The sequence below is a fragment of the Oncorhynchus keta genome, chromosome 1 (genome assembly GCF_023373465.1).
Source record: "Oncorhynchus keta strain PuntledgeMale-10-30-2019 chromosome 1, Oket_V2, whole genome shotgun sequence".
Taxonomy (NCBI): Eukaryota; Metazoa; Chordata; class Actinopteri; order Salmoniformes; family Salmonidae; genus Oncorhynchus; species Oncorhynchus keta.
The window spans coordinates 45,496,963-45,510,269 of NC_068421.1; the positions used below are offsets into that span (position 1 = coordinate 45,496,963).

The window sequence follows — 13,307 nt, forward strand, 5'->3', positions numbered from 1 at the left end:
CTAACTGAGAAACAACAGATGCAAGATGCGTAAAGTTACTCTATACACATTCACATAGTCTCATAAAAAATACCTGCACTGTAATTGGTACCTAATTGGTAATTGGTACGTAACAAAGTTGAGAAATTGTGGTATCAGGTGACTTCCAGCATTAGGAAGAAGAGTTTATATTTGTATCGTAAATATTTGATCTACCGTCACATAATAACACTATTTCACTAAAAGACAAGGTTTGTCATTTTTATTCACAAAGCAGTGCCCAGGTTAAAGATACAGTGTGATATATTCAGTCTGTGAAAAGCAGAAGCCGTTGCTCATCAGTGGTCAAGGTGACAGAGTACATTTGCTGTTGTCCCTCTACATGATGGATACTGCCAGAAGTGTCGACTTTCGCCAAGCGTGTCCCCGCTGCACTCTTGGAGGGGTGATCCAAATTTGATATTTCACGAGGGCAGGCATCGCTCACTTCTTGTGCTCATGAGGGGAGGTGACTAATGCATGTGGATTATGGACCTAACCTGGGCTGAAATGAGCCTGAACTTCAGGCAGCCAGATTCATGTGGATGAATGTCGAGAATGACTGGCACTCAATTTCCAGACTGTCACGTCAATGGTGTCACAAACCCAGAGTCATATCTGCAAGCTCGGGGAGATTACTGTGTCACAGAAAATAACCGAGATTGACTGCGGTTCACTTTTGAATATTTTGAATGGTTAAAGTGCGTCCCATCTTGTTCGCAAAAATGTTATCTTGACTAATATTCCCAATGACACGCTTGTCAATCTAGTTCCTGTGAGCAAAATATATTCTTTGCACATAGAGACATTTAAAGTATGATTCTTCTGTCACTGCATGTGTGCATTAACACTAGCAGTAAAATATACTGCACATACATTAATAATGTATATCCTAAACTTTTTAAACAGAAAATATTATAATTCTACAAACACTGTATTTGCAGTTTCCATTAAGCCAGTTGCACAAAATTAATGTCAACCATTTTAAGTTCAAGCATTTCCCTAAACTATTGATTGTGTCCCTTACTCTCTCTGCACCAGTGGACATATATAGCAGTTCTTCACAGTGAGTCTCTCAGCATGACTTGGTTCAGCTGTTCATTGACTACAGCTCAGCATTCAACACCATAGTACCCTCCAAGCGGATTATTAAGCTCGAGGCCCTGGATCTGAACCCAGCCCTATGCAACTGGGTCCTGGACTTCCTGACGGGCCGCCCCCCAGGTTGTGAAGGTAGGAAGTAACGTCTCCACTTCACTGGTCCTCAACACTGGGGCCCCACGAGGGGGTGGGCTCAGCCACCTCCTGTACTCCATGTTCACCAATGAACTCACGCCTCCAACTCAATCATCAAGTTTGCAGTAGTAGGCCTGATTAGCGACAACGACGAGACAGCCTACAGGGAGGAGGTGAGGGCCCTGGGAGTGTGGTGCCAGGAAAATAACCTCTCACCCAACGTCAACAAAACAAAGGAGATGATCATGGACTTCAGGAAACAGCAGAGGGAGCACCCACCTATCCACATTGACGGGACCGCAGTAGAGAAGGTGGAAAGTTTCAAGTTCCTCGGCGTACACATCACTGACAAACTGAAATGGCCCACCCACACAAACAGTGTGGTGAAGAAGGCGCAACAGGAGGCTAAAGAAATTTGGCATGGCACCTAAAACCCTCACAAAATTTTACAGATGCACAATTGAGAGCATCCTGTCAGGCTGTATCACCGCCTGGTACGGCAACTGCAATGCCCGCAACCGCAGGGCTCTCCAGAGGGTGTTGCAGTCTGCCCAACGCATCACTGGGGGCAAACTACCTGCCCTCCAGGACACCTACAACAGCACCCGATGTGATAGGAAGGCCAAAAAGATAATCAAGGACAACAACCACCCGAGCCACTGCCTTTTCACCCCGCTATCATCCAGTAGGTAAGGTGCATCAAAGCTGGGACCGAGAGACAGAATCTGTTTTTCAATCTCAAGACAGCTTCTATCAGACTGTTAAATAGCCATCACTAGCACATTAGAGGCTGCTGCCCTATATACATATACTTGAAGTCACTGGCTACTTTAATAATGGAACACTAGTCACTTTAATAATGTTTACTTATTTTGATGAACTCATCTCATATGTATATACTGTATTATATTCTACGGTATCTCAGTCTATGCCGTTCTGACATTGCTCGTCCAAATATTAATATATTCTTATTTCCATTTCTTTACTTTACATTTGTATGTATTGTGTGTATTGTTGTGACATTGTTAGATATTACTTGTTAGATATTACTGCACTGTTGGAACTAGAAACACAAGCATTTCGCTACACCCGCAATTACATCTGCTAAACACGGGTATGTGACCAATACAATTTGATTTGATTTATAGCACAAAATCACCACCCCTCTGCCCCACATGGATTTACATTGGTCTAGAACAATTGACTGATATTTCCGATAGACCAATGTAACCTTTTCTCCTCCACCAGACACCTTTCTGGAAGGCTTGGGGTGAAATTGACCTCAGTGACATGATCACACCACTCACTCCTCATAAACAGGTAGCTGAACAACCTCTTTCAGTACCTTGGATTAAACATGGTACTACTCTATTCGAAACCGCATCTCAAATGGCACCCTATTTCCCTTCAAGAGTGCACTACGTTTGACCCAGGCATATTGAGCTCTTGTCAAATGGTGTGAGGTATTTTCTTGAATAATGAAAGTACATTTACCGCAGGTTAAACCACCTGTCAAGAAGTGCAGGTACTCTGTCAGAGCATGACTGGGTCAAAATGAAAACCAGCCTGCAGAAACATTCCATTTTGACAACCAGATAAGCTATGCTCACAACTGCGTCTGCCTGTCCGTGAGGATGGCATTGACCACAAGGTGGAAAATCTACATTTCATACCCTCAGAGGATATACCAATTCCCATTAAGAGATATAAACAAAAAGCCAATCTGTTTAGTAAACATTTTCAGATACAACACACACATATGGCTTTGTAATTTCCCTTTGAGTATAAGTAGTTTAAGAATGACGTAGTATTCTGTTGTTCCCTTTTCCATTCGAGAGCCTGTTTGCCAGCCCCACCGCCAATGTCTATCTGTTTCCTCCAGCTTCTCATCAAACTGTCCTCTCGCCTCTCTCCGGCACTCAGACAATTACGCTGTGGCCTATATGAGGGTGCCCAGTGGACACAGTTAGCCTGAATGACAGGTAATGATACCTGCTGAGAGATTGCCAGAGGATGGCTGCATCATTGCAGTGCCAGGGAAGAGACAGACATCTCTCTCTCTTTCTATCTCTTTCACTCTTTCATTTTGCCTCAGCCGCCTCCTCAACTCCATTCCCTTTCTCTATCTATCCTATTTCTTTGACCACCCCGCCCAACTCCCTGTGTCACAACCCCTCTCCTAGGCTGTGGAGGATAAGAGTGGTTTTCAGAGAAAAAATAATCAGTTGACCACGAGGGAACCTGCTTTGACGGTGTCAGGATCAATTGTGCCGAGCGTCCAGTGATGCGATGAGAAGTTAGACCACAGGCTGTGCACCAGCTGCTACCATTTGCTTCCCAAAAAGGTTGAGTTTAAAAGCTCTGTGTCATCATCACCGCAGACTGCAGAGCCACAGTAGAACATTTACTTTTTTATATTTATTTGCCATGCACTTTCAAGTCATTGTACTGTTACTGTACTCCTGTGCCTGTGAAGGTTGTATGTATCACACCGCTATTACATAGCCCTAATTGTAATACTCAAAGGGGACAAATAAAGTGTATGGTATTTCATTGAATTTTCTACAGCAACACATTGAATATACACTTCTCTTAACTGACAACATTAGTTATTCAAGAGAACCTCGACTCCACTTTATTTAGATATGTGACTAGAAACTGCCCAATGTGAGAGTGCTAGAATGATTATCTTTGCTACCTGGATCATAGATGTAATCAACATCTATTTCCACACTGTCCATAGCATTCCAGTAGGAGACAGGCTTTTACAAACTGGCATCAGGATAATGAGTCAGTGATTGAATTTAGAGGAATGAAGGTTGTTGTGATCCCTTTTGTTTTGAAACAGCATGCAGAATGGAAATAGTATTTGTTTTGAAACCGAACAGATGACTAGTGATTACATTATCTGTGGTAGGAGTTTGATTCCAAACAAGAGGACACCAACCTAAAGCAGCATGTCCTGAGACTTGGCAAGTACTTGAATTTGAAAGTTGAAGGTCCAATCTGGGATTGGTACATCCATTTCTGGACTTCCAAAAACAAGCAGCCTTGTAGGAAAACTGAAAGAGAGAGATGCTACTTATAAACAAGGCAAGGTGACCGGGGACAATAGCTTGGCTAAACAGTACAAATACGACCTCGCAAATCAATCAAGATGTCGAAGCACAAGTATAGGGACAAAGTAGAGGAGCAATTCAGCGGATTGGACACAAGGCATATTGTGGCAGGGGCTAATAACGATCACGGATGACAAAAACAAAGCCAGCCACATCGCGGTCACCAACGCCACCCTACCAGACAAGCTAAACACCTTATCACGATTCGAGCGCAATGATCTTAAGCTGCCAGAAAAGCCTCTGATGACAACGTGGGCTACACACTCACAGTCTCCACTGAAGATGGATGTAAGTTATTCCAACGTGTTAACCCTTGCAAGGCTGCCGGTCCAGACGGCATCCCTAGCAATGTCCTCAGGACATGTGCAGACCAGCTGGCTGTTGTGTTTTTGTACATTTTGAATCTCTCCCTAGCCCAGGCCACTATACCCACCTGCTTCAAGATGTCCACTATCATCCCGTGCCCAAGAAATGGAAAATAACTGAACTGAATGACTGCCGCCCAATACCACTCAATTCCGTCATCATGAAGTGGTTTGAGAGGCTAGTCAAAGACCACATCACCTCCCTCCCCAACACGCTCAACCCTTGAATTTGCCTACTGCCCTGACAGATCCACGAACGACGCAATCATCACTGTCAGTGTAGTCGCAAACGTCAGGCAACATGAATCTCACATTAGTGAAATTGACCATCTGGCAATTCTGGCAATGCCAGATGGGCCGAATCATCTTTTTGTTGGGTGGGCTGGTCGAAGTTGAGAAAATAATTTAATATAAACATATTTTATAAAGGGACATGGCTGGCGGCCCATTTAGATTTTTAAAAATGATTTTTGCGCAATTTCTCTGTTGTCATAATAATATATTTTAGCAGAAAAAGACAGACAATGGCACAGGTTTAGCCTACTGCTGCCAGCTAATATTTTGGCTGAATATCATATGAAATAGTAGGCTTGTTAACACTTAGGCCTAATTAGGAAGTTGTTTGATTTATAACACACATGCAGTAAGCAATAGCCATCTATTAGACATTAAATGCATTACTACTGCTTTTTATTAAATACATCAAAAGTCATCATGTTTTACAATGAAACACTGAATTAATGCACTCTAATTGCTAAATAATCCTATGTTAAAGGTCAATTTGGTGACTGTGTATTTGTTGCTGCAAACTTCCCGCAAGCTTGTGGAAAATTTGCTGCCAACTAAATACTGTGCCACAAGATGTTAACAAAAGTTTGCAAACGTTTTCCACTAATCTGTGGCAAGCCTTTGGCAACAATAATATTTCTTGCCATTTCGTATCAAACAGTTCGCCAGAGGTTTTTTCTCTGGCAGACATTTCAGGATTCAATTTGAATCTGTGGCAACAAATTCCAAGACCAGTAACCGTTGATGACCAATCAGGGGGATTAGAAACATCTGTTGACAAATGGAAACCAAGCTATCAAGCTATATTTCCCTAACAAAATTGTTTTATGGGATAGAGTGAAACACATTTTGTTGATACTAGTTTCACTGTCAGCACCACTGACTGACTGGCTAGCGCTTAGCTAGCTAACGTTATATCATATTTTTTGCATAATTCATGCGATAGCTAACTAATGGTACATTGCTGTCTTTTAATACCAATGCGCATGCCAATATGCTAGTGTCACGGTTCAATCGCATGTTCGCTTGCACAACAGCTAAGGTAGGTATCAACAATATGAGTGGTGGTGTTGGTAAAGTGGAAATATCGAAATATGTTTGTGGTGCACTCATAATACACTCATTTATCACACAAAAAAGTATAGTATTCAAGACTGATAAGTTAAGTAAATGCATGTATTATTCTCATTGATGTATTTGTAACAATTACATTTTTTATGTATTTAAACTAGTAGCTAGCTCATCTTGTTCATGTGTTGATCTCTTTCTAGAAGCAATCAGTAACAAGACAAAAATACAGATTGAGGCCTTCAATCAAACTTAGGACAGATAAATAGTATTGAGTTTGCTAGTGTTACTGTACTGGTTTTCAATGTTTTCTGACAGTGGCAACTTTAGTCAGACTTGTGAAGTTGAGGTGGATGGATGCAAATTCTGTTAGCTCGACAACGTTAGTTTACTTTAAATTTGATGTAGCCAAGTTAGAAACAGCTCGCTAGCTAAACTAACATTTCTTTATTTCTGTACTTAAATGCAGAGGTCAAGGCCTCTTTTCTTCCAAAGTTTGAGGGTAAGTAAAACTAAGAATTCATTTGAGTGGTTACAGATCTTCGTGGTGGGGGGGGCACACTGATTTTCATTGACCCTGTGTAAAACAGAATCTACGTCTTCCACATTGTACGATTGGTTATCAATGACAATCTTAATGGAAACTTGAAAGACGTCCCCAGAACCTCTTAGAACCATGCAGCCATTACAAGGTGGGAAAATCTACCGTTCTGCCCTTGAGCAAGGCAGTTAACACCCCAAAACAACTGCTCCCTGGGCGCAGTGGATGTTGATTAGGAGAGTCCCCCGCACCTCTCTGATTCAGAGGGGTTGGTTTAATGCCTTCAGTTGTGCAACTGTTTAGATATCCCTTTCACCCTATCTTTTGCAGCAGAAGAGATGAACCAGGAAACACCCTTGCATCTGGACGACTCGACTATAGCCTGAAGTTAAAGGAGAACATAAAAGCCTTACACACAGTGAGTATTCTGTAAACACCACCTTTTTTTTATACAGGAGGGGAGGTCCTCAGGACACACACGAATGCATAGCACTGTGGACACACCAAGCGATACATCAAGCTTGAGCAGTAGCCGGGTCTTCTTATTCACTGAACATTATTCTCTCCAGATACACAAGGTGACATCGCTTTAAGACTTCTGCCAGTGGTCCTCCCAACACCAGTCTACAAGATAGGCAGGAAGTAATTCCGACCCATCTTCAATGAGACCAGAAAGTCCATTGACTTGCAGCCTGTACATTTAAATAGTGGATAGGCACAGTGAGGAATGATGGGGATATTAGATCATGGTAAACAGTATTTTGTAAACATTGAATGAAAGGAATAGATTTCATAAATCTGTTATGCATAACTGCACACTTCAAGACATTAGGTAGGTTTCCATCCAATTTGCGACAGATTTTCATGCAAATATTCTAAAATCTGCATAAAACAATATGTGCATTTTCCCACCAGAGATGAGACTTTCTGCAGAGAAAAGGCTGTGCATGATGAAGTAGTGCACATACACTTCGATATGATGGTTATTATATCAATATTTTCGGAATAAAATGAGTTTCTCCCGCCATTTATCATATAATTACTTTTAACGACACAAAGATTCCACCATGTCGAACAAACAAATTGTCTGTAGGCATTTATACAATTGTAACGGCATTTCATGTTTCCATCAGCCCGGTCATGACTTTTTTTCACTGCTTGGGGGCACTGGATGTGTGCTTCAAGTCCTATTATGTGTTTGATATTAACTTTCCCACTGTGCCCCAGCATGGGAATCTCTACAGGCCACGCTGTATCAGTTGCAAGGAACAGAATCCCCTGCAGTAAGACTGTCGCGAGCATGTCTCTTTTTTTCCCACTGAACAGTAGTGGTATCTGCTCTTGTATGTACACGAGTGTGAGAAGTGACAGGAGGAAGCACAGCCCTTCGGCTGACGTGTTCCTGTGAATTAATAGATCAATGGATGGATGAACCACGAGTGTCTCATTCCAATGCTAATATGCATTTAAGGCACTATTTATAGCTTTGTTAAGTTGACTTGTGTTTTTATTCTTTCCATTTGTGCTTGCTTTTTGCCTACAGTAACGGTATGTGGCTAGTTTGCCTTTAGTTCAACTACTGAAGCTCGTTCTGGCACTCTATCACAATTCCTTTTAAATACAAATCTTTTGTGGATTGTGAAAGGTGCTTTATGAATGAAGTAGAGTCATTGGTCCATGTCTTTTTAATAGAGTGACATTCAAATGTAATATTTTACACTTGTCCTGTATAACAATGTTTGAACTTGACCCATGTAGACCATTTATTGTGTGTCAAAACAGCGTGGTGTGATGTCACCTAAGATAACCGAAGTGTGTCAGGGAATGTGAATATTGATTGATTAGCTCTATCACTGTCTAATAGACAGATCTGTGTTAATACCACTGAAGACAGTGTCACACACATGCTTTGTTTTTCTCAGATTACATTATGAGTGTGCGCACCAATTTCAACTGGGGCTTTAGTCTGTTTGGTTCATGAAATAATATAAATACATTCTAATCAATCCTATCTTGTGAAAAAATACATATTTAGACTTTGTTTCAATGTGCTATTTAAAATGTATATGTTCTTGTATTTTCTCTGACGTGAGGTATATTCTGAAATGCTGTCACGACTTCCGCAATGTCGGTTCCTCTCCTTGTTCCGACGGCACTCGGCGTCGCCGGTCTTCTAGCCATCATCGATCCACTTTTCATTTCTTTTGTTTTGTCTGGTCTTCCCACACACCTGGTCTCAATTCCCTCATTACATGTTGTGCATTTAACCCTCTGTTCCCCCCATGTCTTTGTGCGGAATTGTTTATTGTAAGTGCATGTGTACGTTTTCTCTGGTGCGCAACGGGTTTTGTACCTATTTGTTTGTTCTGGTTTCCGGTGGTTTTATGAATAAAACTGCTCTGTTGATTACCCAGTTTTGCTCTCCTGTGTCTGACTTCCCTGCCACCAGTTACGCACCCCTTACAAATGCAGGCAATAGAGATTCATTATTTTAAAATGTATGTTGGTTGTGTTTGTAGGAAAGGGAGGGGCTGGGATGGTAGAGAAGGAAAAAAATATGCGCGCAAAATCGAAATTAGGATGATGCTGAAAATAACCCAATAATTACACAAATTACCATTGTCCTGTTGAAAAAAAGGACAATAGTCCCACTAAACCCAAACCAGATGGGATGGTGTATCGCTGCAGAATGCTGTGGTAGACATGTCACCAGCAAAGCACCATAACACCACCTCCATGCATTACGGTGAGAAATAATCACAAAGACATGGCAGTTGGAACCAAAAGTGGTCAATTTGGATTCCATACCAAAGGACACATTTCCACCGGTCTAATGTCCATTGCTCATGTTTCTTGGCCCAAAGCAAGTCTCTTATTATTGGTGTCCTTTTAGTAGTGGTTTCTTTGCAGCAATTTGACCATGAATGCCTGAATCAGCCTCTGAACAGTTGATGTTGAGATGTGTCTGTTACTTGAACTCTGTGAAGCACTTATTTGGGCTGCAATTTCTGAGGCTGGTAACTAATGCACTTACAGTATTCTCTGCAGCAGAGGTAACTCGGGATCTTCCATTCCTGTGGTGGTCCTCATGAGTGCCAGTTTCATCATAGCGCTTGATGGTTTTTGCGACTGCACTTAACTTTCAAAGTTCTTAATGTTCCCTATTGACTTACCTTCATGTCTTTAAAGTAATGATGGACTGTCATTTCTCTTTGCTTATTTGATCTGTTCTTGCCATAATATGGACTTGGTATTTTGCCAAATAGGGCTATCTTCTGTATACCAACCCTACCTTGTCACAACTGATTGGCTCAAACGCATTAACGCATTATGACGGAAAGAAATCCCAGAAATTAAAGTTTAGGAAGGCACACCTGTTAATTGAAATCCATTCTAGGTGACTACCTCATGAAGCTGCATTCCAGGTGAAGCTGGTTGAGAATGCCAAGTGTGCAAAGCTGTCATCAAAGCAAAGGGTGGCTATTTGAAGAATCTCAAATATAAAATATATTTTCATTTAACACTAGTTAAATGATCCCCTATGTGCTATTTCATAATGTCTTCACTATAATTCTACAATGTAGAAAATAGTACAAATAAAGGAAAACCCTTGAATGAGTAGGTGTTCTAAAACTTTTGACCAGTAGTGTAAGTTCCTTTTAAAGTTGTTATTCATGTAGATACATTTCAATGTTTAACACAGTTGTCACATCTGTTCCCACTCCCCGGCACACGAGGGCACCAGGCTACCCATCTTTACACGCACCAGTCACCATCATTACGCGCAGCTCAATGGACTCACCTGGACTCCTTCAGGTGGTTGATTGCCCCTGTATATCTGTCAGTTCCCTGTGTCCGCATTAATTGTTGTTTCTGTCCAGACGCTGTTCCTGTTATGTTTTATGTCCGTCAGATATTAAACCTTCAATCCCTGTACCTGCTTCTCATCTTCTGCGTCAATCCTTTCAACAGCAACTAGAAACGTTTACATTTATACTGAGTTTGCAGCCACAAGTTTCCCAGAAGTTGTCGCAAATTTACCGCAAAACTAATTTGTATGTGAAAATATGAGCTTGTTGAAAATTGGCCAGAAGCCTCCTTTTTTGGGTATTGATACTTGTTTTGCCACTGTTTCTTCGCTTTGAATCTGTCTTTTCAGACAAAGTGGGTCTTAGTTTATGTAATGAGTGACTTTCGTGTCGGATTACATAGCCTCCGCCACTGGATGCTTGAAAGTCCCGTCTATTTCATTCCTTGCAAGGTCCGTCACTTCTTGGCCAAAAGATACGCATCAGCGGCACTGTCAAGGCGAAGCACAACGCTGGAAATCTATCTGCACCCACATAAACTAGTCCCGGCATCATTCTATGACAAAACGCAGAAGGTTTTATATTGCGTTCAGAAGAAATCCGAGAGAGAGGAATAGAGGCTGTCAGTTCCTTATAAATTAGCCATTGGCTGTATTATACAGACAAATCATTAAGGAACTGGCCGTCGCTCTACTTCTCTCTCTTTGTTTTCTTCCCTTGAATTATATGTAGCCTAATATTTAAACACTTAGCTAAGTGGGCAGGGGCGGAACACACGACAGGCACTAATTATAAATACAGCTGAAGTCGGAAGTTTACATACACTTAGGTTGGAGTCATTAAAACTTGTTTTTCAAACACTCCACAAATGTCTTGTTAACAAGCCAGTTTTGACGGTTAGGACATCTACTTTGTGCATGACACAAGTACATTTTCCAACAATTGTTTACAGACAGATTATTTCACTTATTTGCTGTGTCACAATTCCAGTGGGTCAGAGGTTTACTTACTCTTTAAATTGAGTGTGCCTTTAAACTCCAGAAAGTGATGTCATGGCTTTAGAAGCTTCTGATAGGCTAATTGACATAATTTGAGTCAATTGGTGGTGTACCTGTGGATGTATTTCAAGCCCGACCTTCAATCTCAGTGCCTCTGCTTGACATCATGGGCAAATCAAAAGAAATCAGCCAAGACCACAGAAACAATTTTGTAGACCTTGACAAGTCTAGTTCATCCTTGGGAACAATTTCAAAATGCCTGAAGGTACCACGTTCATCTGTACAAACAATAGTACGCAAGTATAAACACCATGGGATCACGCAGCCGTCATACCGCTCAGGAAGGAGACGCGTTCTGTCTCCGAGAGATGAACGTACATTGGTGCGAAAAGTGCAAAGCAATCCCAGAACAACAGCAAAGGACCTTGTGAAGGTGCTGGAGAAAACAGGTACAAATGTATCTATATCCTCATAACCTGAAAGGCCGCTCAGCAAGGAAGAAGCCACTGCTCCAAAACCTCCACATGGGGACGAAGATCGTACTTTTTGGAGAAATATCCTCTGGTCTGATGAAACAAAAATAGAACTGTTTGGCCATAATGACCATCGTTATGTTTGGAGGAAAAAGGGGGAGGCTTGTAACCCGAAGAACAACATCCCAACCGTAAAGCACGGGGGTGACAGCATCGTGTTGTGGGGGTGCTTTGCTGCAGGAGGGACTGGTGCACTTCACAAAATAGATGGCATCATGAGGTAGGAAAATTAGGTGGATATATTAAAGCAACATCTCAAGACACCAGTCAGGAAGTTAAAGCTTGGTCACAAATGGGTCTTCCAAATGGACAATGACCCCAAGCATACTTCCAAAGTTGTGGAAAATGGCAGGACAACAAAGTCAAGGTATTGGAGTGGCCATCACAAAGCCCTGACCTCAACCCTATAGAGAATTTGTGGGAAGAACTGAAAAAGTGTGTGCCAGCAAGGAGGCCTACTAACCTTACAACAGCTCTGTCAGGAGGAATGTGCCAAAATTCACCTAACTTATTGTGGGAAGCTTGTGGAAGGCTACCTGAAACGTTTGACCCAAGTTAAACAAATAAAGGCATTGCTACCAAATACTAATTGAGTGTATGTAAACTTCTGACCCACTGGAAATGTGATGAAAGAAATAAAAGCTGACAAATAATTCTCTACTATTATTCTGATATTTCAAATTCTTAAAATAAAGTGGTGATCCTAACTGACTTAAGAAGTTTTACCAGGATTAAATGTCAGGAATTGTGAAAAACGGAGTTTAAATGTATTTGGCTAAGATGTATGTAAACTTTCGACTTTAACTGTATGTAGTTAGGCTGTTTATGGTATTATATAAGCCAATTATGATCAATAATGCATTTATTCCGTGATTTTCTTTGTCACGTTTATTCATTCACAACTAGGATGGGTACAACTTTAAGGGTCTGTAATAAACCATTCAAAAGGCATTGATAAATTGTGTTCCCCATTTATTAATCATTACTCCCACGTCAATAAACAATTTACTAATATGTTTGCCATCCCTAATCTAAAGTGAGTGCTATTTATATTTTATAATACTTCATAAAATGGGTTGTTTGGATCCTGGAGGCTGATTAATTGATAGCAAGGAGTTATAGCACCACAATCCCTGCATTACACGGGTAACGCCTGTAAACAGTTCCATTAGATTGATCAATGCGCATCCACTGTCCCACAGCCCAGCCTCCACTGTCCCACAGTATAACCAGTTAATTTAAGTGGAAAAAAAGGCAAAGACAATATTTCCCCATGCTACTAGCCTAGCATTTGGTACAGTGGGGGTTAATATAAGCCTTGCTCTGTGCCTA

General features: G+C 41.3%; 1 protein-coding gene and 1 long non-coding RNA gene across 4 annotated transcripts in view; one reads left to right on the forward strand and one right to left on the reverse strand.

Annotated features, from left to right (window-relative positions):
- LOC118386320 (glutamate receptor ionotropic, kainate 4-like) overlaps nucleotides 1-13,307 on the reverse strand; it is a 440,995-nt gene that overhangs the window by 181,495 nt on the left and 246,193 nt on the right. The window contains exon 1 of one of the 3 annotated variants that reach the window (XM_052525992.1): nucleotides 10,438-10,861. The exons of the other annotated variants lie outside the window; for them this stretch is intronic. The gene's annotated coding sequence lies outside the window, so the exon portion shown is untranslated. Of the gene's footprint in view, nucleotides 1-10,437; nucleotides 10,862-13,307 lie in introns of those variants that run through there. 3 annotated transcript variants of the gene reach the window in all.
- LOC118386343 (uncharacterized) lies at nucleotides 5,837-9,048 on the forward strand. Its single transcript, XR_004826199.2, has 4 exons — nucleotides 5,837-6,068; nucleotides 6,564-6,596; nucleotides 6,966-7,053; nucleotides 7,205-9,048. It is a non-coding gene; the product is annotated as an uncharacterized LOC118386343 (long non-coding RNA).